Genomic DNA, 23,278 nt, shown 5'->3' with positions numbered 1-23,278 from the left:
TTTAGATGAGGAAATCTATATGGAACAACCAGAAGGGTTCATGGTTCCGGGCCAAGAAAGGAAAGTGTGTAAGCTGGTTAAATCGCTCTATGGTTTAAAACAAGCGCCTAAGCAGTGGCACGAAAAGTTTGACCATGCGATGTTAACTAACGGGTTTAAAATAAACGAAAGTGACAAATGTGTCTATGTTAAGGAAACGATAGACGGCTATGTCATCCTTTGTTTATACGTAGATGATATACTCATCATTGGTAGTAACGATCGTATGATCAAGTCTACCAAAAACATGTTAAATGCAAGATTTGACATGAAAGATATGGGTTTCGCTGATTTAATTCTCGAGATTAGAATCATTAGAAGACCTGATAGTCTTGTGTTGAGCCAATCACATTATATTGATAAAATCCTTGAAAAATTTAACAAGGATAATCATCAAAGGACTATGACGCCATTAGATCGAAGCGTTCATCTAACCAAGAACCACGGGGAGTGTATTTCTTAAGTAGAATATGCTCGGGTTATTGGTAGTTTGATGTATTTGATAAGTTGTACTAGACCGGACATTGCCTTCGCGGCCAGTAAACTTAGTAGATATACGAGTAACCCCGGTGCCATGCACTGGACGGCAATAGTGAAGGTTATGAGATACTTGAGGTATACTCGGGACCTAGGGCTGCACTATGGGAGATATCATGTTGTACTTGAAGGGTATAGTGACGCTAGCTGGATATCTGACATTAAGGACTCTAAGTCCACGAGTAGCTACGTGTTCACACTATCCGGTGCATGGAAATCCTCTAAACAAACCGTGATAGCTAGATCCACGATGGAATATGAGCTGATAGCCTTGGACAAATGTTGTGAAGAGGCTGAATAGCTACGCCATTTTCTAGAGGATATTCCTAATTGGGAAAGACCTGTATCTCCAATATGTGTGCATTGTGATAGTCAAGCCGCAATTGGGAGAGTACAGAGTCATAAGTATAATGGTGAGTCTAGACATGTGCATCGTAGACATAATACCATTAGACAACTGCTCACAGCTGGTGTTGTCTCGATTGACTACGTAAAGTCAAAAGACAATATAGCGGATCCGCTAACCAAAGGGTTATGTAGAGAAGTTGTGGAGAAGTTGAGATGAGGAATGGGTCTAAAGCCCTTGGACTAAAAATTCTATAGTGGATACCCAACCAAGCTGGCACCTAGGTTCAATGGGGCAACTAAATTATGGAACGGAGCGTGTCACTGTAGGGGTCTCGGATTCCCTACCACTCCTCGTTAAAAACAGTGGCTCCAGCTCAAGGTTAGCATGTTAATGCTTTAATGATTCGAATGTCGGTTGACATGTATGAGTATGCGGGATACTCGGAAAAGAATCACCTATGTGAGATAGAAGTGAGGGTTGCTTCAAAGGAGAATTGATGGGCACAATTCTTCACAAACTCTTGCAGAACCAAGAATGGTGACCCACGACCAAAATGGGCACAGTCATGAGAACAAACCATGGTTGGGAGGTTCTTGTGTAAGATATGTCATCGTCTACACAAACGGCAGTCGGTTCAAAGACATCGCGTTCTACCGTACAGCCAGTAGAGTAAATGTATCTTCACGAGGGAAGGTTCAAAGGGTGTGACCCTACCTATCCTATGCAGGGATCGACCGTTGAACACAGTTGTTTCCGATTTTAAAAATACCCCGGAAATCAATTTTCATTCATGTGGGGGATTGTTGGAAAAAATAGCTTAGAATGGCAAAAAATGACATATTAAGTAGCTATTTTGTGGTACAACTATCAGTGGGGTCCACTTCCGATTTGGGTCGGCTCAAAGTGGATTCGGGTTCTTCGTAGTGAGACGAAGAGATTGGTATATTGTACGCTCAAAACGGATAATGGGTGAATGAGATATTGATTCTCAAAGTAGACCCATTTGAGTTGGAAAATGAAGGAAAAAGTGAGTTTTTGTCCCACATTGGTTTGCAAAGAGGATTTGCCCCCCCCCCCCCCCCCCCTTTATACAAGAACTCTTTTAGAGCTTGTAGCAATGTATAGCATAGAGGCTCCTTAGCGCGGGGGGCAGGGGGTGCATAGAGGCTCGTGTGCGCCGGCACCTGCGGGCCCGAATGTTGTCCCGAAATTGGCAAGCTTTGCGGGTTAAGTTTCGGCCATAGCACTGTGTGCTTAGGCCGAAACTGAAACTGAAGAGAAAGTTTCTACAACAAGATTCATTCTCTGGTAAGGACGTTTCGTCGTCTCTGGCAGTGACCGTTCAGGGATTAAATTCAACAGTTTCGGAATTAATTTTCTATTAATTCCAATTTTAAATTTGAGTTTAATCCTAGTTAGTGGTCATGGCTGTTGCAGGTGTTACACAATTGGTTTTAATACCAATTAATTGCCATGATGAATGCTATCACTCCAACACCCCTATATAAGAGAGGGTAGAGCAGTAGCATTTTACACAGTACAAGAAACAAAGGAATTCCACTATGTTTTTAGCCCCAAAACTCTGCTTCTACTCTCTTTCTTTAGCCAACAGTGTTCATACTTGTGGGAGGTAGCAAATAAGGTTTTAAGGAAAAAACGATTTGTTCAAACTCGTGCTAATTGCTATCCAAATCATCCTCTTTTTCCTTCCCTTTTTTTTTTGTTTTTCCCATATAATAATAGTCTTTCTGTAGGATTATTATTTTTGGGATTTTCCACCTTATTTACCCAACACAGACGACATAGTTACAACTTTTCTTTTCGTCTTAGACTTCATTCTTTCGGGGTTCACAACTTCTAACTTATCCATTCCTTATCTCTTCAATGATAGATGGAATCACCTTCACATTTGTTTAACCCAACCTTAAGTCCAAATTCTCAGTGCTCCAAGTTTAACCTTTAACCTTGGAGTTTAATCTTTGAAAGTCTCTTCACCATCAATCCAAAAGCATTCACTAGCTTGGCGCAATTTGACTTATCCTTGTTACATCAGCATCTACAGTTGTCCTTTTTTCACGATTGAGAACCCTTAAATCCTTACTCCTTAAGCTCTGATCACTTTCTTTCTCTTCATATCTTGTCACTTATGTGCGTGGAGGTTCACTTCGGCTCTTGGGCTTAGCTTATATTCTTGCAAACGATACCGCACGAGAGAAAACACCGACTCTTTTGAGCGAAGACTGCTACAGCTGACTCTGAACCACAAGCAGAGTAGCCTCCTTCATCAAGTTCTTCGATTGTCTAGATGCACTCACTACTACTTTACATTTGCATCAATAGACGTCCAAACTCTTTTCTCTTCTTACTCAAGTTTTTAACAAAGCTAAAACAAGGCAACTACTTATCTAACAAATAGGAACCTACCAGATAGGTGCACACCATCAGGGTGCAAAAACCACAAATCTAAGAAAAAAAAGCAAAGCACATAATACAACAAACATGCGCAATTAACTCACAATCTCACCGCGTATTCCTAAAGGAATTAGAAACCTTAAAGGATCTCAACTTAAAGTTCTCAAGCTTAAGTACTCCACTTATAAATCATCTTTCCTAGGCTCCTATAGTCACTTCTTAACTTCCCTAGGACTTCAACCTAGGGCTCTGATACCAACTTGTAACACCCCCAAATTTAGACTTCTGAGCCTAGGTTAAAACAACACTTAACGAAAGGAAAGAAGGTAAAGATAGATAAATGGGTCATTCATTGCTAATATTTTGGGGATGCTACCTCCGTAACCACCTATACTGAGATGGTTACCAAGAAAAATTGCTAAGTCAATTCCTCAAAATGAACATAAGGGTTCACAGACCCGAAAACTAGAGTCATAGCTCATCAATAAGCAAAACAGGGCACACAGGCCCAAGTGTCTAGGCACTAAGCAAAACATAACATACTACCACAAATCCGAAGTCTAAACATCAAGCTAGGTGCAAAATAATAAGGATTCCTAACTTCCTCTATGCGCGCTCAACATCAACCAACAAAACCTGAAATGGGTTAAGTAAAAACATACAAAGGAACCCGGTTAGCATAAAATGATAAGTATAACTCACTCAACCCTGTAAAATAATATAATTTTGAAAAATAGCATTTTCAACAATTACGCAAGGCATTACATGTAGGAACAAGAGTATTACGCAAATATAGATATACGTATTTACATACATATATATAACAATTCACATAAGCATTTAAAATATGTACAAACATCAACTAACTCCACAAGTAGATAAGCATAAAATAAACTCACCCACATGCTACACCAAAGTAACATTCCTCTATATAATCATGCTTCACAAAGATGAGAGCGAGTAAGGGAAAAGATAACAGAACTGGAATGCATAAGTGAGGAGATAAAATATAGTATACAAATCCATGACTCATAAACTTAGATTTATAATGAGGTAAATGTATAAAATAGGTACACTCACTCTCAAGAAATAAATCATTTAATAGGTAATAATAATACTGGAGGTAACTTAAACATTCTCATAGATCATAAATGCATCATCAATCTCATCTAAATCATCATAAAGGTGGGGAGGTAGGAACTTCACCAAGTGTGAATGAACCTAATCCGGGCTCGGCAAAATCGGTCGGCCTAATCTCATCTCGCCCACAAAATATACACCTTTGGAATTAGGACCGTACCTTTAGTGTGCACACCCCCTACTGGGATTCCAAGCCTAGCGAGTAATATCTAAGCCCTAGTAGCCTAGTATTTTTCGACTAAGCTACTTCATACATTAACTATCCAGGATTTTTCAACCGGACTCACATTCATCATATCATTCATCATTTTTCTTCCGAAGGAACATGAGTTCCAACAGGACCTCCACAAATATACTTTTTCCTCACAAGTGGATAAATAGGGATAACATGTCATTCTAAAATACTTTCCATACACGATGCTTATTTTAGAAATAAACTATAGATATAGTATTCGAAAATAGGGATAGGGATAGGGATAGGTGATGAAAATATAAGTTTGCATTTTGGTAAAAGATGGGAAATCTTGTGTGCATGCAATGCCATAGCTAAATATTTATATATACATTTAAAAAGGGAATAATTAGCCAACTACCATGTAGTGTGATGGCATCCGGATTATCCATCCAAGTGGATGGTCAAAGGTTCGAAGTCACAGGTTTGGAAGTAGGAAAAAGCCATAACATGTCATCAATGGACTCATCAAGTAAATATTTCCTCCCATGTAATCATATTCAACACATTTTAACCATCACACTTGAGCAACTTGTAAAATAGGGTACTAAACTTTATTTTGAAAATGGTTTTACACATTGTCATGCTTAATAATTTTGGCCGAAACACGTCAAGTCCCAAGCTGTACGAGTCACCTGGACTCGCGAAAACAAACTCTGGCCGACCCCAGGGGCAAAAAGGCATTTCACCCAGGCCCTATACCACACATGACCAGGTAGGGAGGGCTTGTAAACCCCGCTGCAGGCCCCCTGTGTGGTATTGGGCGTGACTGGCAGGGTACAAAGCCCTGCCCTTCATGCCCTGCTACCACGAAGTGGCAGGACTCTGCCGCATACCCTCCTGGGTATGCGGCAAGTCCATGACGTATGTTCATTCAGTGGTGATGGATGGAAGTGTAAATGAGGAAAGACTCCCCCGAGTGTCGTTCTCTCAAGGACGACAAATTGGAGAGAGTAATATGCCTCTACTCGAGACTACGTAAGCAAGGCAACTTAACAACATGGCGAAAGTGATATGAGCACAACATGGAAGTTTACGGTAGTAAAAGAGCAGTTGAATTGATCACCTTGGCTATGCTTCTACTAGGTTGATTACATGCCTAATTGCTAATGGGAATGCGTAATGAATAGTCTTACTATGGAGGTTAGAGGCACAACTACAAATCGCGTAGGATCTAGACTCTCCCTTGCCTATGTAGGCGGAGGCATTTACACAAACACCTTGTCTACCACCTCTCCCGGGCCTAGCCCTCTCGAATCGTAGGGCGGGGATAGTGAGCTTCTAGGTTAGGATGGGATGGCAATCTCTTGCTCATCCCTCCTTCCTTGACTGTTGCATAATTGTGGCCATCAATCCGACAAGATCACAACATAGCAAGCCCAACACATAGCAACATTCATCACAATCATCTACTAACATTCAAAAACATCAACCTAGAGAGCATAGTATCAAGGATCTCAACTCAACCACACAAATCTAGCTAATCATTATCATTGAATCAAAGAAACCTAAATCTAACATGCATCAACTACCCTAGGAGATGAGAAGAATTGCAAATAGAAATAAGAACAAGAGAATTCAAAGATATATCAAGCTAAAAAAAAAATAGAAATTACCAATTGAATGCAAAGTCCAACTCCAAATGTGCAACAATTCTTCAATCCAAATGTAAAATTGTCTCCTTCTCTCTCTAGGGTTTTAGCCTACAACTACCATTTTCAGGAGATTGGGAAAATGTGAAAGTGTAAAAGTCTAAAAAAAAAAAAGTCTAGAAGTGTAAGCACAAGTGGAAAAGAAAACAACATGCTTCCCTTTCCACACTTTAAATTGAACATCGTCCTCGATGTTGCCTTGAAGTCTAAGTGGAAAAGAAAACAACGGTCTCAAACAAAAGTGCATGGCCCTTTCCACACTTTAGGATTTTTGTCGGGACTTGGGTGCAAATGAAAACTAAATCCTTTGTGAAAGAGTACAAAGCCATTCAAGCAAGTGTACATCAAAAAATTTCCTTTCCACACTTTAAAATTGAAAATAGAGGTAAAATATTAGAATTATCCCTCTTCCATTTTGTTTTCATGATGGTCCCTTGCTAGCCGAATGCCTCTTGCGGTGTTTGCTTCGGAATTCTATTGCCAACTTCAAAACCTTCCACAAGCAATGTTTGGTACAACAAATATCGAATAGCTCGTTGTTACCAATTTCAGCATGCTCAACGAACTCCCCAACGATCGTTGTGGGATTCTTTTTCTTGAGGCAGAAAGATCAACGCACTCCACAACGCGCGTTGTGGAGGTCGTTGCTTGGAAACAGAGAGTTCAACTCACTCCACAACATGCGTTGTGAGGGGCATTATATGCAATGATAAGCCTCCTTGTATTTTGACTTCAATTTCTCATGCCATTGTTTATTCATCCCCTGAAAATGAAGTTTTAGGACTACACAAGAGAGTAAAGAAAGTTAGGTAAATTAAAAAGAAAGTGAAATAATTGGAAATAACAAAACGAAAAGAAACCTTGGGTTGCCTCCCAAGAAGCGCTACTTTTAACGTCTTTAGCCCGACGGTTTGACATTCTTTTCATTCATCCCCAAATGATTCCAATCTTATTGTGTGGTTCTTCTTTATTTATCGGGTCCATTCTATAGTATTTCTTCACTTGTTGACCATTAACCTTAAAATTTCCTCTCTCCGGATGTGAAATTTCTAGTGACCCATAAGGGTAGACTTTTATTACTTCAAACGGACCGAACCATCTAGACTTGAGTTTCCCGGGGAAGAGTCTCAATCTTGAATTATACAACAACACTCGGTCCCCGACTGCAAATTCTCTCCCTTTGTTGATGTGTAAGTCATGGTAATGTTTCATTCTATCCTTGTAAGCTCTATGAAGTGTCATACGCGAGCATTCTCCACTCCTCAAGTTCATTTAGTTGTAGAAATCGCTCATGTCTGGCCAAACAGATGTCCTCGTTCAATCACTTTATTGCCCAATATGCCTTGTGTTCTATTTCAACCGGTAAGTGACAAGCCTTCCCATAGACTAACCGGTATTGTGACAACTCAAAAATTATTTTCCTAAATCCTATTTTATAAAAATCCCAAAATAATTATTTTACTCCTTCGAAATTTTTTCTAAAATAGGTGTATGAATTAAATATTTTAAATTGTGATTTTATTAATTCTACACCAAAAATTAGACTACTTCGAAAATCCTAAGTTTTGGGTTTATCTATGTATCGGGTCTTGACCCAAAAAGTCAATTTAAGAGAAACCTGAGAGGAACATGTGAAATCTGAGTCAAATGTTTTTACTTAAAAACATCCTTATAAGAAATCAATTTTATCTCTTAAGATGTTTAAACCTATTTTATTACACTAATTTAGTCTAAGTGAGTGCCCTTCTCAGCCAACATCTTACCTAGGGTTTCGTACTCTATATAAACCACACTATTCATCAAATCATTTTCAACCCCTCCATTGCCTCTTTCACCCTAAGCTAAGAAAGAAGTTTGAGAAGGAAGAAAGAAAACACAATAAGCTTTTCCTCCATCCATTTTTATCTTCCTCCATTCATTTTCATTCCCTGACATTATTCCTTCATCCACTTTCTTCATCTCTTTCATCTTTCACTGTATGTTTGGGTTTGTGATGGGTGTTGCTTGTATTTATCTTTGTCTGGGGAAAATAGGAGGTGAGGGTGGAAATCTCTGTTGAAGAAGAGGAGGGATTCACATTAGGAATAGCAAAGCTCAAAGGTATAAACCATGAATTCTTATATCTATTATTTTAGCCATATGTTTTTAAATTTCTTGAGATTTGATGCTTAGAAATGATTGAGAATGTATGATAATATATTTATTGTGTGTTGATGATGTTATATGATTTATTCATGGTTGTCTGTAAGGATTTTGTTGAGGTTTGAGCTTTAGAAATGGAGATTGAACCATCTGGTGCATCTTAGGAACTCTCTGCAAGAGACCCTGTGTTGGCCGTGTGGACCTTGCCAACGGATCCCAGAAGGATCCGTTGGTATGACCCGTTAGCCAATGGATCAGAGTGGCGGTCCTAGACAGGATCTGCTACTCTAGACCGCGACTTGGGGAGCCAAGTGGCGGGTCTTCTCAAGAGCCGCCACCTAGGCCTGCCAGGCCATTCTAAGGAGAGGCCGGGCCCTTTGAGGCTTAGCTATGTGTTGTTTCGGAGCGGGATTTGTGGGTCCATGAGGCTCGGACACTCGGGTTCGTAACGACACACTAGTATGAGTTGTATTTGTATGATTTTTGAGTAGAAGCATGTTAACAGACAATGTATGAAATTGGTCCCTGAGTATTTGTTTGACTATTGATTCAAAGTTATGAAGTATCAGGTTGGCATCTGTTTACAAGAGTTATTTGAGTAATATTGCATTGCTTAGGTCATGAGTAGAAGAATTGATGAGATTATTCAGATTGCTTGCATAAGTCACTGTTTTCCAAACATTTCATTAAAAAGTCTGTTTTGCCACTTTAAAGATTATTGCACAATAGAGGGCTTAAAGTGAAGCCCTAAGCTATTTTCAAATCCTTATATCTATTTTGGAAAATCTATATCTATATGCATTGAGAAGCTTGCATGATAATTTGATTTCTAATATGAGAAAGAGAAGTTATATGAGATCTATATGTGCATTGAGAAGCTTGCATGATATCTAGATTTCTAGCATGAGAAAAAGAAGTTGCATGTGATATATATATATATATATATATATATATATATATATATATATATATATATATATATATTATATCGACTATACTAATAAGAGCCTAATAGAGTTAGGCCTATAATGGGTAGAAAAAATGGCGGTCAAATTTTTTAATCAAATGAATGGCTCAGATTGATCAGATTTTAATTTTTCCTTTAAGATTTCCTAATTTATCCTTAATGAATATAATTTTCCGTTAACATTTCCGTTAAATATTATCTTTTCCGTTAATTTCGTTTAGTTCACCGTTAACTTACTCATTGATTTTAATAAGAAAGGTCTTAGGTCGAACCTCATCCCAATCAAAGTTGGCATAATTAGTACTCAATTTTACTCTTATTAAATTAAAATAATAATTTAGTAGCTACAACAAAAAATAATTCATATGCATTTCTTTAATTTAGAATTATGTGTCTATAATGTCTTTATTCAAAAAAATTATTCATTATCAATAAATTAAATAATAGAAATAATTTTATTAGTTATATTGTATTTATTTTTCTCCAATATAAAAATTCTTTACATTCAAATTCATCAATTGATTATATTCGCAACATTGTCTCTACAATGTCTTTATTTAAAAAAAAAAATTATTCATTATCAATAAATTAGTTAAGAGAAATAATTTTATTAGTTATATTGTCTTTATATTTCTCAAATGTACAAATTCATCAATTGATTATATTCACTACATTGTCTATTTTTTTTTTGTGCACTATTAAAACACTATTTTTTTAATTAAATATCAAAGTTATAATACCAAATAATGCTATATATTTATTTACCAAGTATTTTATTAATACCATGAAAAAATTAAAAAAAAAATATAATTAATAAAGTCAATCATATCAACTACTTGAGGGATTTGTTGACAAAGAGAGTATTCAAATCACACAACAAATTGAAGTGAGAACTACCTCGCAATGTCCTTGTTTGACAATCAGCAGTTAGCAATTAGCATTAGCAGATTATATTAGCGAATTTGATCAGCAAATTATATCAATGGTTGGTAAAAAGATATTTAAAAAAATTAGCTGTTTAGATTAACATGTAAAATAACCTAAGTGTATAATAATAATAATAATAATAATAATAATAATAATAATAATAATAATAATAATAATAATAATAATAATAATAATAATAATAATAATAATAATAATAATAATAATAATATAATAATAATAATAATAATAATAATAATAATAATAATAATAATAATAATAATAATAATAATAATAATAATAATTGTTTTAAAAAAATAAAAAATATAATTAAAACAGTCATATTAACTACTTGGGAGATTTATTGACAAAAAAAGTATTCGAATCACACAACAAATTGAAGCGAGAAACTATCTCGCACTGTCCTTGTTTGGCAATCAGCAGTTAGCTCTTCAATATTAGTATATATTTAATAGTTTATGACCTAATTTTTATTTGCACTCCCTTATGTCCCGTATTTGGTTTCAATCATACCTATACAATTATTTTATTGACAATTATAATCAATCTTAACTATATTATCTTGCATTTGTAAACTTAGAATTGCCTATTTAAATACGCAAATTTAACATTCAATTATCTATGCATGAACAATTCCAATATAATCTTGCCTTGATATACTTTAAAGTACTTATTAAAAAAAATATTGGGCATTATCCTAATCGCGCAATGCGCGTAAAAAACTAGTATATATATTAAGGGAGCAAAAGCTATGTTTTGGAGGTTCCCGTTAGGACTATATCCTTTCGGAAAAAAAGAGAAAGAAAGAAGTTTCAAGAAAAGTAAGAAACGGTCACAGAGGACCGATAGTTTATTCTAGAAGTAACTTGGAAGAACAATCCCGAGTTGCTAGGTTCGATACTACCCGCTAGGCTTGGAATCCTAGTTAGGGGGTGTGCACACTCAAGGTACAATACCTGATTCCACAGAGTTATAAGAACCATGAGTACCGATTTTGTGGGCGATATGAGTATTAGGCCGGGTAGATTGCCGAGCCAGGATAGGTCCATTCACGATTCGTGAAGTTCCTACCTCCCCCACGAGTTCATTCAAAAAAAAAAAAAAAAAAAAAAAAAAAAAACGAGTCAAGTGACTCAACAGAGATCCTCCACAGAAAAGTATTTCTTTTTAAATAAAGAGCGAGGGTATAAGTATATATATTTATAGCATCACATCCCCATTTATATCACGGCATAGCATATGTCCTATCTTTGATTATATGAGAAGTATAGTATCGTTCATTTTGTAAGCATTGAAATGAAAGTATGACCTTATCTGATAAACATCAGTCCATTTCAGTATCTATCTTGACATTATCAATATGATTCTTAGAAGTGCATAGTAGCTTATAGATGATTTGTATCTATTTTCCGTACATGTACGTGCAAAAGTATGAGTTATGAGTTAATGCCTGTTTATATAAAAATATAGGTTCTCGAGCATATAGAAGTATATAAAGTATTCTTATTTGAGATCTATTGATTTAGTATCTTGATTGCTTATGTTCATACTTGAGAATGTGTGTGAATGAAAACTGTTTTCTAACATCTATTGTATTTTACAGGGTTGAGTGGGTTTATACTTAGCATTAATTTCTAACGGGTTTATTTTCTTATGTGCTTTTATAACCCCTTTCAGGTGGACCCAGTGCATGAAAGCACGCGTTGATAGAGTAGTGCGTAGCTCTAGATTTAGTAGATGCTAGATCCGTACCCCTCTTTCCTTATTAGTATTTTTTTTTTTTTTATGGTTGTAGTTAAACTACCTTACTTTTGTTGGTGCGTAGACACCGGGGATTGCTTCCCCTTTTTTGATGTTTTGTTGAGCTTGGACTCTAGTACTTAGTAGTTTTGTTTACCCTGCGCAGTTACTCTGAGTGGGTAACTGTGGCAGTGACATCCCTCATAGTTATTTGAATTGGATTTTATATCCTAGTTTAATTAATCTTACCTTGATTAATCCTGTTTAGATTGTTTATTTATGGGCTCTAGAGTTTAGAAAAAGGGGGTGTTACATGTATGGTGTGCTGCCAATAGGTAATTTGTAGGCCGTACAAAACGCCCATAATGCATCATCTAACTTGTCCACCCAATCCCGGGGGTGTCGAGCCATCGTCTTCTCCAAAATAATCTTGATATCTCTATTAGCATTCTCAACTTGCCCACTAGATTGGGGATGATACGGGACACCTCCCCGTGTTGCACCCCGTACCTCTAAAGAATCCTCTTCATTGCTACATTTCGGAAATGGGTACCTTGGTCGCTTATGATCACTCGTGGCATTCCGAACCGAGAGAACAACCGCTTCAAAAATCTTATGACACTATTTGGTTCTTAATGCTTCGGATTTTATCCACTTTGAAACATAGTCAATTGCCACTAGGATGTATTTGCAACCTCTCGACTCCGGAAATGGCCCGACGAAATCCAATCCCCAAACGTCAAAAACTTGACATGCCAATATGAATGTTTGGGGTATTTAGTCACGCCGTGTAACATTTCCGGTTCGCTGACATCGGTCGCACAACCGTACACAATTTTGGGCATCTCTAAAAATGGATGGCCAATAAAATCCGGACTCTAGGACTCCTCTAGCCGTGCAATTTGCTGAATGATGACCTGCTCGGTGACAATCTCCTGTAATGATCTGTCCTTCCTCATTCGTCACACATCTCCGAATCATTTGATCTGCACAAACTCGAAAAAGGCACAGTACAGTTCATCCCAAAAGTAGAATCTCGCTTCAGCCTTTAATTTCCTCCTCATGTGAACATCTAGATAGCCTGGAAGAACTCCTCCTACCAAGAAATTTCCAATGTCTGCATACCACGGGGCAATGCCTATCTCAAACAATTCTTCCTCCGAAAAGCATTTTTTATCTCTCTGCGGCATCTCTATTTCCCTCTAGCCGGGATAGACGGTCCGCTGCGTTGTTCTCAGTGCCCTTCCTAGCAACGATGGTCACATCAAACTCTTGAAGAAGAAGGATCCACTGGATCAAACGCGGTTTGGCTTCCCGTTTTCACATCAAATATCTTATTGCTGCATGATCTGTGTGAATAATGACCTTAGACATCAATAGGTATGATCTGAACTTGTCTAAAGCAAATATTATGGAAAGAAGCTCTTTTTCGGTGGTTGTATATGCTTGTTGGGGTTTGGTGAGTGTGCCAGTAAAAATTACCAATATAATGTTATAAAAATAAAAATTCCCAATGAGGTGAGGGGCATTTCATCTCTTTCCTCTCGTTACGTTCCTCCCTTGCTGCAATTGAATATTGTATAACACTAGCATAAACTTTAACAGAAAAGACTGGCATACAACATAAGAAAGAAAAAGCACATAAACATACAATCTCTTTTAATTTATTTGTTCTGGAGGTGTATGAGGTAAATGCCAAGGTTCACTGAATGTATTCGAACCGATAAAATACATTCTATGCACATGGCTCTGGGATTCCTCAACACGGTTTGTTTCCAAAACCTGAAAGTGTGTAAGATTTACAAATTTTCAGTCCCAGCCTACCCAACCAAAGTAAATATTAAATCCACAGTTACATTCCATAAGGTGACAAGATAATATATAACATTTTAGTGTACAAGGTTACTGAGCAAACCTCATTTAGTGACTCAAGAAATGGAAATGAGTGATCTATCTGAGAACCCTGTTGTGTGGGCGCAGGGCCTGGTGGCTCGTCAACACCTACAAACTTCATTCGAGCTACACTCAACACTAGGGCTAACAGAATTAAGACACCCAAAAGAAGAAGACCAAATAACCACGACCATCCAAATGTGTAAACTAACTCTTCAAGAGCTGTATAACAATGAGGCATGTGATATCTCTCTGAAACACATTTGTAAGGACAAGGTAGATCTGTAACACCACCTGTTAGGATATTAATGTTAGCTTACAGATTATTTTTTTAAATCATGACTTGGTGTTCATGAAGTGGAAATAGATAAACTAGCTAGCAATAAATTATCCACAAAATATGGATTTCAAATAGTGGAGATCTAGAAACAAACGAAGGAATCTGTAAAAAAAACCCACAGGAATGCAGTTTCCATGTCTGTAAAAGGAGTTGCAATAGTGTCTTTACCGCAATAAATTAAAAGGAACAGGTGATGTTTAATGTACCGCGGATAGAAACATAAATGGCACAATTTGGAAGATCATCTGCTGGGCATGAATACAAAGGTCTTCATCAGATCCAGTAGCATTCATAAAAGTTCAAAGTGGACAAGGCTGAGCAGATACAGAAGATAAAACCAATGATTTAAAAAGTATATCAGCAACTCAGCAAGGAAAAATGGCCAAGAAATTCAGACATCACATGCTATTTAAAAAAAAAATGTAAAAATATACTCAAACTGCCAATTTTTTGAAGCCCAAAATTGAAAGAAAAAAGAATAAAAATGCCATGTAGTTAAATGAATCATTCAACACCTATAGAAAAATATTACATTTTTTAAGAGACCCATTTGGCCATATATTACAGGAAGAGGGAAAAAAAAATAAACAAACCTTGGATTACCAAATTGCATTTCCAAAGTTTACTTTTATAAACTTGTGCATGCATGCATCAACAAGGTGTTCTTTTCTAAATGTATATTATTTTTCAAAAACATATTGCACTTCTTAGGCTATCAAAAGAATAAGTTCCGATATGTGGAAGAATTAACAATTCATTTCTTATTAGGCTTGATATGATGCCTACATAAGCATGAGATGTCATAAAAGAACACTTTTATACAACCATTACCAAGACAAAACGTTGCTTCAGAATTTAAAAACATACATTAATAATTCCCTACAGGTAAATGCTGTGATTCAATGCTAAAGAGCACTTGACTCAGGTTGTCACATTTCCAAATTTAACATTCACTAAAATCTCGCATTACCTAAAATTGAGGGGAATGAAATTTTAGGAACCAGACAAAAAGTAACTTGGAAACTATTCCCGAGAATGACAAATGCCAGCTATGGGTATTTTAGTAATTTTCCGGTTGAAGTAACTTTTCTTTCTATGATATGATGCTTTTGTGTTTTAGGAACTTTAAGTTGGAACATCTATCATGTTTGCTTTTGTGGCCACTGAGTTTACTTTGCTATGAAATCTCCCAAAGACATGAGCTAATTTTAGCCCTTGCATTTTCTCCTGTAGATACCAGTTGTAATAGCTTTCTTATCAGTGCTATATGAATATGGATTTCAGAATTTGTGAAAAAGTGTTGGCCACTTTGACCATTCCATGAGCAAAGTTTGGTTTCTTCCTCTCTTATTCTTCTCTTTGTACTACTAATTTGAAAGGCACTTGTATTCCTAATCTTCAACATTCCTATCTAATTTGTATATTACCACTTACTTTCTACCACTGGTAGAACCTAGCTCATAAATTGCTAGCATAATCTCAGATTCAGCCTGCCAATGCATCATAACATAGATGAACAAGTTCATTGATCCTATTGGAGATTAGCAAAAACATCTAATGTGTACAATTTGCATATCCGCCAGTCTAAATTTTAATCAACTTCATCATTATAACAAAATTGTAGCACATGTTAATCAAGAAATTATGGACTTACTTCACAGAATATCTCATAAAGTCCTTTGGGACAAGCTTTGCCAGATACAGTACCATTCCTTCCTTTCCACCCAGTCCACCACTGAGGAAGAAAAAAGAACAAACCAAAATTACTAGAAACCCAACATAAACAATGGCTGGAATTGAAGGTAAAAAAAAATGGTGATAATTTATAACAAGAGAATATCTCCTACAACTAACTGGAGGCTAGAAAGGAAGGTGATTTTGGAATCAACTAAATAATTTAATCATGATATATACTAACATATGAATGAAGTAATTTAATCTTGAGTGTGTGTGTGTGTGTGTAGAGATAAGTAACCTAATTTTTTGGGATATGCATTGGCATCTAGAAAATTCAAATTCCTCAACACATAGACCTACATAGAGTTTGAAGATGAAGGTTATGTAAGTAAACTTCCATCCACCAAATGCTACAAAGTATTCCTGTGCAATTAATGTCAATGTTACACACATTAAATAATAAAATAATAAAACCAGGATGAAGGATCTAATCCCAGAAAGTATGATATATATTTTATATTTTCTGGTTGCAAATAAGCACTTTGAAAGTTCAGTTTCCTGGATGCTTGGAAAAACCCTGACAATCAGTCAAAACCAAGTGGCATAGAGGTGTTCGTTATGTTTTGGATGGTGAGGATGATACAGCATCATATTGTCCTTCAAGTACCGATTACCATTACCGAAGATTTCTAATGACAATAGTTAGAAATTTTCAAACCAAACTGTAAAAGTTTCTATTAACATACGTACAATCTATCTGTTGAAATATGAACCTGACAAATTAAAAATGTTCCCTTTCACATTAGCAATGGGCTGGTATACATCTCCTGTTGGAATATCTGACCAATGGAAATGGATCCTTCCACCACCCACTGAACTGCCATCACCACCAGCACTTGACAAGATGCCAGAGTCACCAAGATCAAGAGCATGTAAAAATAATAATATAGTTAGTTCCACCTGGTCCCACGTTCAGGTCCTCTGAAATGTATAAAACCTCCACTCAAAACTGTCTCCATCAGATTTAACTAAGCCTTCAACAAATAAACTTGACAACGGATGCTCAGATGAACCCATGACTGAAGTAGAAACAAAAGGAATCATACGAGGAAAAGAATCAAGACTCAAAGTAAAGCAGATGATCTCAAGGAAAAATTATCAAGTTATAAATTACTCCCTCCGTCCTAAATACTGTCTATATTTCCTTTTTCTGTATGTCTGAAAATGCTCTCCACTTTCTTAAAATAAACCCCATAAATAATTCTACTTACCTAAGAAGAGCAAAAACCCAAAATGTTAAAAACTCTACTTTTTATGGGCAAAATTAAAGTAGAATGATCTCTTCCCCATTATCCTTAAAAATATGTTCTACAATAAATAAGGCTATTTGAGACAGAGGTAGCAGATACAAACTGGTAACAAAAGAATAGTTTATAATATACATCATGGCACAACTACATGTAAATTTGAAATATATAAATGACACATAGCCAACACCGGAAAAAGGGAAAAGAGTAGGCCACAGGAAGTGTCAGAAAGATTTGAAAAGTAGGAACTATAAATTCCTCTTGCCAGAACTTCACTAAGAACGAATCTAGAGTCAGAAAGGTGCACATCTGATTAAGAAGTAAGACCTGACACTTCGGAGTTAGAAATTCAGGACATATGGACCATTGACAATACAAGCAGCATATCAAAGCAAGATTTAGTTAGTGCTGCTAAACAAAAATAAGCATACTATTGTGCTTGGTTCAGAATTGAAGGTTCAATTTTTATGGGGAAACAAAAAAAAAAAAAAAGGGTCTCCAAGAGAAAGTTCTGCACATAAGCTGGTTGACTAGTCGGGGGCTGCCCATAAGCAGGTGGCTGCTTGTGAAGTTGGTATGCCATACCCTGGCTGAGTTGTTCCTTGATGCTGGTAATTGGCATTAGGGTTAGGATGCTGGGAAGTATGGTACCCAGGTTGGTTGGCTGCTGACTGATTTGGAGGTGCTTGACTTGTATGTGGCCATCTGCTGCTGCTGTGTTGGAAGTATTACTTTACCCAGTTGTTGAATTATAACCCTGTTGCTGATCATATCCAAGAACAGGATTTGTCCTTGATTGTAACCGGATGATGGTTGTTGATTGTAGCCATAAGCACTTCTATCAGTGGGAGCATCAGGGCCTCCAGGAGTTTGCTGCTGCTGCTGTTGTGGCCCCTGGCTGTAATAATCATAACGACCTCCGGGAGCTGTTTGTTGATTTGGATTTTATTGATCCCAGCCAGAGCCGTATCCAGTAGATCAGATGTTGGTTGAGGCATGCTATATTGGGGTTGAGTAGGGTATGTTCCAGGCTGCATATATATATCCATACCCAGGTTGCTGCATTTGTCCACCGGGCAGGGCCAAGCTAGTTGGTCCTTGCTGAGGATATGCTCCAGTCATTGCTGGATTTCTAACACGATTCTGCACAAAGCTGTTATCTAAAATGAACCACGAATAACTAATCCATACAACATTGGGCAGACACTGAAGTAAAATAGGATCGGTATACATAAATAAAATAGAACAAAATAGCCAGCAGCGATTGTTATTCTAGATATATGCAAATAAGGCAAAGATTAGACACCAACATACCGTACTCTTTGATTGGGACACAAACTTCTGCAGAGGTCCATCCTCACCCTAATTGAATAAGTGCAATAGCAGATGGCAAAAACATACTAAACAAGGTTCCAAAAGAAAGGTTTGGGCTCCTGTAATAACATCATAGGTTGCTAAGACAACATTGTTCCAAGTTTTTTCATTCCTGGCCTCCCAAATCTTCCAACAAACAGTGATCATCAAGCATTAGGGATTGAAAATTGTGATCTAACCAGTCCCAGAAAGAGGCAAAGTTCAGATAGGACACTCTGCCAATATGATCCCAACAACTCCTAGCGAAGGGACATCTAGTGTAGATATGAAAGATAGACTCCTCTTCCAAACTACACAACACACACATAGATGGAACTTGGATCTTCCTAACTCTCAACAGCTCATGAGTTGGAAGTGAACCAGAACATACTTGCCAGAAAAATACTTTGATTTTCGGGGGCAGCCACAACTTCCAGAGTCTTTGTCCAGATAGGGGATTGTTGACCTTGAAGATTTTCAGTTAGTTTCTTATAGCAGCTCTTCACATTATATTGTCCTTTTTCATCTTCATCCAAATGATCCGATCTTCAGTCTTAACTTCAGGTACAGGGATACTTCTAATAAGCTCCACATCTGCAGGAACAAAAATCTCTTCAATCACTGTCATTCCAGGCAGACTTTGCTTCATTTAACAAATCACACACTTTAGTAACTCTAATATTATTTGTCAAGGGGTTTGAATAAAAGGTGAGGAACTATTAGGCAGCCACGGATCTCCCCATATACAGATAGATTTTCCATCCACCAATGACTCTCTCTTATCACTTCTTGGGATTCAAGAACACTACGCCATATGAAGGAAGGATTCCCCCCAAGTTGAGCTTCAAAAAAAGATGATCTAGGGAAATACTTGGCTTTATAAACCTTTGCCATCAAGGAATTTGGGAATTGGATAATTCTCCACGCTTGTTTACCTAAAAGGGCAATGTTAAATTTAAGTGACGGAACCCCATTCCTCCCTACTGTTTTGGCACGAACAAAGCCTCCCACCCCTTCCACCGAATACCCCTACCTCTCTCCCCTTCTCCACCCCACCAGTTCCCATGCATGACACGTTCAATATCCTTTCCCATCTCCAAAGGCAGTAGGAAAACACTCAAAGCATACGTTGGAATAGCCTGGATCACACTTTTTAAAAGGATTTCTCTCCCAGCCCGAGACAAGAAACGATTAGTCCAGCTCTTGATCCTTCCTACAATTTTATCCTTAATGAAACCAAGGATCTCCTTCTTATTTCTCCCTATAAGCGGGGGTAAACCCAGGTAATTCCCATTCAGACTGCCCTCCCTCATTTCCAAAACCTCACTGACCAGCCTCTTAGTATTATCACTCACATTCTTGCTAAAGGTCAGGGTGGATTTATCATAGTTAACAGCTTGTCCCAACACATCAACAAATAGATCAATAATCCCTTTAACCGTATTCACTTCGGAGATATCAGTTTTACAGAAAATATAGCAATCGTCAGCAAAGAATAGATTAGAGATCACAGGAGCCCCCCCTTGCAATAGACACCCCATGAACCCTTCCCTCTCTCACCTCCCTTTGAATCAGCAGATGAAACACTTCCAGAACTAGGATAAAGAGATAGGGTTCCCCTGCCTTAGGCCCCTCCCCGGAGAAACATACCCAATATCTTTACCTTCTAGGAGAATAGAGTAACTCACAGTGGAAATAAGCTCCCAAACCAGGTTAACAAAGTGATTGGAAAACCCCAAGCTACTAAGAACATCCCGAAGAAACTCCCAGTTGACTCTATCATAGGCTTTACTCAAATCAAGTTTTATTCCCACAAAACCAGCTTTACCTTGGCGTTTCCTTTTGAGGTAATGGTTTATTTCATACGCTACCATTACATTATCCGTGATTAACCTCCCCGGGACAAAGGCTGTTTGTGAATCTGATATAAGATCATTAAGCAGAGGTTTCATACGGTTCGCAAGGATTTCAGACACGACCTTATAAAGAATATTACACAGTGCAATGGGTCTTAAATCACCCAAAACCTCAGGTTTAGGTTTCTTTGGAACAAGAACAATTTGAGTTGAGTTGATAACATTGGGTAGAGAACCAGGCTGAATACATTCAGAACAAAAATTAAGCAAGTGAGATCCCAAGATATCCCAGAAATGCTGGTAAAAAGCCGGGCTCATCCCATCCGGACCAGGTGATTTTCCAGGTTTCATATCAAACAGGGCAGATTTCACTTCCTGTAACTCTACCCTTTGACACAATAAGGTATTCTGGGACTCAGTGATTTTTGGTTGAATGACACTCAAAACAGCCTCCCAATTCCCCCCATAACTCCATAAGGCTTAAGGAGCTCAGTAAAATGTGAACACAAATACAGTACTAACTACTAAAAGTGATTAGCAGGTCTAAGTAAAGCCTTCAACACATCCTAAATTTTCATCACATAACGCAACTGTGTAGTCACTAAAGGGTCATGAACTTAACATAAAGCCTATACTCCTATAGTAGCATTAATAAATGCATTCCAAATACACAAAAATATGATTCATATATTACTTACCGTCTGTTATTTATGCCAGCCGTAAATAACATCACCATAGCTTGCAAATTTTAAAAGATACTTTGTACCTTGCAGTCCAATAAGATTATAAGAATGAATGCTCCACATTTTCATACTTGGCAGACATTCATTAATCCATTATGTTAGGACAATTATCTACTCTTTAGTTTGAAAACATACCTTAACGATCCTGATGAAGACCCAACATTATATGGTTCCATGTTTGGTGTCACACTGTCACCAACTTTTCATTAACAAACTAAGTCTAGAATAGGCCCAAATGACAATAAAAAAAACTCAGGCATGAAACTAACCCTAAAATTGATGTGACAACCCCAAAAACTATTTACTAGAAAAATCGTCTAATAGTTGTTGGAAATCTAGAGTAAAATACATCCACTATATTAGGGAAACTTATAAACTGCCTTCATACCTCAGTGAAATGGGCTTGGCAATACCTGCCTCACATGAAATCAGATATTCAATGTCCAATAAAATATCCAACAATTTAACATAGGAACTGACATATCTTAACACCTCAAAAGGCATTATGAACTTGAAAGTTAGAATTGACTTAAAATCTTAATAAATTAACTCATGTCCGCAGGTTCAACCAATACCCGAGAAAAACAAGAGAAAAGTCTGCAAAAATACTAATTCACTAGCATTTCATTTATAATACACCCTTATCAAAAATAGATAGCAGTGGGGATAAAATACTGAAATGTGTAGGGGGAAGTCGAAATTCTGTATCTTTTTGACATAAATGTGTAAAACTCACTTCCGACTTGCGTTTTTGCAGTTGTCCCGGCTGTATTTTTTTTTTTCATTATTTACTTAAAACGCAAGTAGGAGTTGCGTTTTTCGTATTGTATACGTAAAACGCATATGCCAAATACGTTTTCATGAGACGTATCGAATACGTTAAAACTCATTTGGGAGATGCGTTTTACGTATAATACAATAAAATACTAAAAACACAACTCCCAAATGCGGCTTATTTACCAGCGGCAGTCCGCCGGAATTTTTTGTAAAATGCAAGAAGCAGTTGCGTTTTACGAATTATACGTAAAACGCAAATAGCAGTAGCGTTTATGTTATTTCCGGCGCCAGTGACTTGGTATTCTAAATGCACCGGTTCACAAAATATCACTTGTTATTTCCGGGTTCAAATCTTTTGACATGGTTTTGTTAGCTCTTTATGTTTTTCAGAAAAGATTAAGTATTATTAAAAAGACAAATGTTAAAAGAAGGTGGGCTTGTGTAGATGGTTGAGTGTGTATTTGAATGTGTGTTAGGGTCGCTTGGCCTTGGTTCAAAACCTATCCTAAGCAATTTTTTTTACTCAGAGAAGAGTAAGTATTATTAAAAAGACAAATGTTAATAGAAGGTGGGCTTGCATAGTTGGTTGAGTGTGTATTTGAATGTGTGTTAGGGTCGTTTGGCCTTGGTTTGAAACCTATCTTAAGCAGTGGTTAGTGAAGTTGTTTTCTAAGTTTTGAGATGGTTAATTTTTCATACTTTAGAATTGTTTGGGTAGACCGGTGATTGAAACGTATTTAGCTAGAAATTTAAAATCAAACATATATATCATTTGTTTTTCTTAGATTTAGAAATTAAATAAATTTTGTAGGATGCACAAAACATTTTCATCTGATATGTTAGAATAATTTAGTTTTATTAGAGTATTCGTTATTCAAACTGAGCGGATTAATTCTGAAATTGTAAATGGCCATAAAAATTATATATATTTATAAATGTGTATATATATATATATATATATATATATATATATATATATATATATATATATATATTAACATTCATATAGGAACTCATCCTTAGATAGGAACCTAGGAACTCATCTTAACCATTTATTTTGATTGATCAATGGTCTATATTTATAACAAATTTTAATAGGTTATTTTACGCGATTAAGAAAATTAAGGGCATTAGTGTTAGTTGTGTTCATTATGCATATATGTAATTCCGCATTTTT

General features: G+C 36.8%; 1 long non-coding RNA gene across 1 annotated transcript; it reads right to left on the bottom strand.

The window, feature by feature from the left end:
- Positions 1 to 13,826: 13,826 nt before the first annotated feature.
- On the bottom strand, positions 13,827 to 14,642 carry LOC109179798. The gene is made up of 3 exons (XR_002053982.1): positions 14,595 to 14,642; positions 14,071 to 14,342; positions 13,827 to 13,937 (listed from the first exon to the last, which is right to left on the bottom strand). It is a non-coding gene; the product is annotated as an uncharacterized LOC109179798 (long non-coding RNA).
- Between the last annotated feature and the right edge of the window lie 8,636 nt (positions 14,643 to 23,278).

This window comes from Ipomoea nil, unplaced genomic scaffold (genome assembly GCF_001879475.1).
Source record: "Ipomoea nil cultivar Tokyo-kokei standard unplaced genomic scaffold, Asagao_1.1 scaffold0980, whole genome shotgun sequence".
In the NCBI taxonomy this organism is placed as follows: domain Eukaryota; kingdom Viridiplantae; phylum Streptophyta; class Magnoliopsida; order Solanales; family Convolvulaceae; genus Ipomoea; species Ipomoea nil.
This window is presented reverse-complemented; position numbering and strand designations above follow the sequence as displayed.